We start from the raw sequence: 3,080 nt of genomic DNA, 5'->3' as shown, positions 1-3,080 counted from the left end.
GTAAACATCTTTCTGATATTCTCTGCTTTCAGCCAAGATCCATCGGACATCAGCAATGATATCCCTCATTCCACCGCCTCTTCTGAATATCTGGCTTGAACCTCTGGACGTTTTCTGTCAATGTATACTTGAAGCCATTTCTGTATTACCTTTAATAAACTTTACTTGCATGGGATATTAAAGATATTGTCTGATGATTTAAGATCCCAAAAATTTACTCCTTTTGTGTCATCATGGTCAGCGCTACTTTGAGAAGTCAGTTTTCCCCCATTTGTATTTTGAGTGCCTTCCAACTTGAGCGGCTCAGCTTTTGGCAGTATATCTGTCACTGTTCCTCTGCTTTCATAAGGTTTTCAGTGACTAAACATTCAGAAGTAATCTAGTTTTCCTTCTTTCTTGTCTGTCTTAATCTGGAAGTTCTGCTGAAACCTGTCCACCATGTGTGACCCTGCTGGTATTTAAAATACAAGTGGTATATCTCCCTGTCATGATGCTGTAGAATTAGCACTGGACTGTCACTGGTCAGCAGGTCAAACCTCTCAACTGCTCCTTGGAAACCCTGTTCAAGGTCACTATGGATCAAGAACCGACTTGACTACACTTAATAACAACAATAACATAGCTTCCTGAATCATAGCAACACATAGCCACCACAGTACAACAAATTTACAGATGAGTTTGGAATTTTAAAAAATTAAACCATAAAAGTCCCCGAAGAAACATAGAAGGATTGCCTAGGATCTAGTTTTTAATAATGCATTCTTAGTTTAGCTGCAAAAGCATAGTAACAAAAACAAAATAGATAGATGGGCTTCATCAAAATTAAAAACTTATGTTCATCAAGTGACTCATTAAGAATGTAAAGAGACAACGTATAATATGGAGGAAATTTTTAGAAGCCATATATCAGGTAAGGGCTTTAATATCCATAATATGCAAAACAAACAAAAACAACCTCTTACAACTTCATAAAAACACCCCAACTAATGCATAGTTTGCATTTTACAGATTAAGAAACTGAGATACAGAGGAACTTTTTCCATAATGACATGCTGTTGTTGTTGTTATGTGCCGTGGAGTCGGTTCCGACTCGTAGCGACCCTGTACAGGGTTTCTGAGACCGTAAATCTTTACGGGAGCTGAAAGCCTCATCTTTCTCCCTCAGAACAGCTGGTGGTTTCAAACTGCTGACCTTAAGGTTTGCAGCCCAATTCATAACCACTACGCTACCAGAGCTCCTTAATGACATGTTAGTAGAGTGAGATAACGGAGAAGGTTGTCCATTTCTACATGACTCAAATTCCAGTGCAAACACATTCAGAGTATGTGAGCAGTCTATGTCAGGTTTATTCTATATTTTTTCCTGGTGGTAAGTAAAACAAGGAAATAATAGTGATAGTAGCAAAAACAGTAGCAATAGTAGTAACCACCACAGTTATGACCACTTGTTTGTCAGTTTGTTGTACTGTGGTGGCTTGTGAGTTGCTGTGATTCTGAAAGCTACGCCACCGGTATTTTAAGTACCAGCAGAGTCACCCATGGTGGACAGGTTTCAGATGAGCTTCCAGACAAAGACAGACTAGGAAGAAGGAGTGATTAACTACTTCCAAATATTTAGTCACTGAAAACCTTATGGTAGGAGAGAAACACTGTCAGATATAGTGCCGGAAAATGAGCCTCACAGGTTGGAAGTCACTCACAATGAGACTAGGGAAGAGCTGCCTCCTCAAAGCAGAGTTGACTGTGATGGCGCAAATGAAGTAAAGCTTGTAGGAGAAAAGCCCACGGGACCGTCATTTGCTGATGGGGCACAACTCAAAATGAAGAGAAACAGCTGTAAACATCCATTAATAATCAGAACATGGAATGTAGGAGACATAAAGCTGTGAAAATTGGAAGTTGTCAAAAATGAAATGGAACGCATAAACATTGCTATCTTGGGAATTAGTGAGCTGAAATGGACTGGTATTGGCCATTTTGAATCTGATGACCACAATGTTTACTATGAAGAAATGACAAATTGAAGAGGAATGGTATTGCATTCATTGTCAAAAAGAACATATCCAGATCAGTCATGAGGTACAACGCTGTCTGTGATAGGATAATATCCATGTGCCTACAGGGAGTACTGGTGTGGCACTGTGGGTTAATGCACCAGATTGCAAAGCCGTTTGAACTGCAAGGTCGGAAGTTCAAGTTCACCAACTGCTCCTCCGAAACCCTATACAGGGTCGCTTTGGGTCAAAACCGACTCAACGGCACTTCACAGCAAACACAACAGTGAAGCCCAATTAATACCACTATTATTCAAATTTACACACCAACCATTAAAGCCAATGAGGATAAAATAGAAGAATTCTACCAACTTCTTGAATATGAAACTGATCAAACGTGAAATCAAGATGTATTGATCATTCCTGGGGATTGGAATGCAAGGGTTGGGAGCAAAGAAGAAGGATCAGTAGTTGAAAAATATGGTCTTGGTGATAGAAATGATGCTGGAGAACGCTTGGTAAAATTCTGCACAATCAATTATTTTTTTTCGTTTCAAATACCTTCTTTAAACAGCATACAAGATGACTATACACATGGACCTCACCAGATAGAATACATAGAAATCAAATTGAGTACATCTGTGGAAAAAGACAATGGAAAAGCTCTATATTATCAGTCAAAACAAGGCCAGGGGCAGACTGTGGAACAGACCATTAATTACTCATATGCAAATTCAAACTTGCAGCTGAAGAAAATGAAACCAAGTCCACAAGAGCAAAAAAGTGACCTTGAATATGTCCCACCTGAAGTTAGGGAATCATCTGAAGAACAGATTTGATACATTAAACACTAAAGGCCAAGACCAGAAAAATTGTGGGATGACATCAAGAGCATCATACATGAAGAAAGCAAAAAGTCATTGAGAAGAGAAGAAAGAAGGAAAAGGTCAAAATGGATGTCAGAAGAGACTCTGAAACTTTCTTTACAGTGTAGAGATGCTAAAGCAAATGGAAGAAATGAGGAGGTCCAAGAGCTGAACAGAAAATTTTAAAGATCAGCTCGAGAAGATAAAGCCAAATATTACA

This window comes from Chrysochloris asiatica, unplaced genomic scaffold (genome assembly GCF_000296735.1).
Source record: "Chrysochloris asiatica unplaced genomic scaffold, ChrAsi1.0 scaffold00226, whole genome shotgun sequence".
NCBI lineage: Eukaryota > Metazoa > Chordata > Mammalia > Afrosoricida > Chrysochloridae > Chrysochloris > Chrysochloris asiatica.
The sequence above is the reverse complement of the archived record's forward strand: the minus strand, read 5'-3'. Positions refer to the sequence as shown.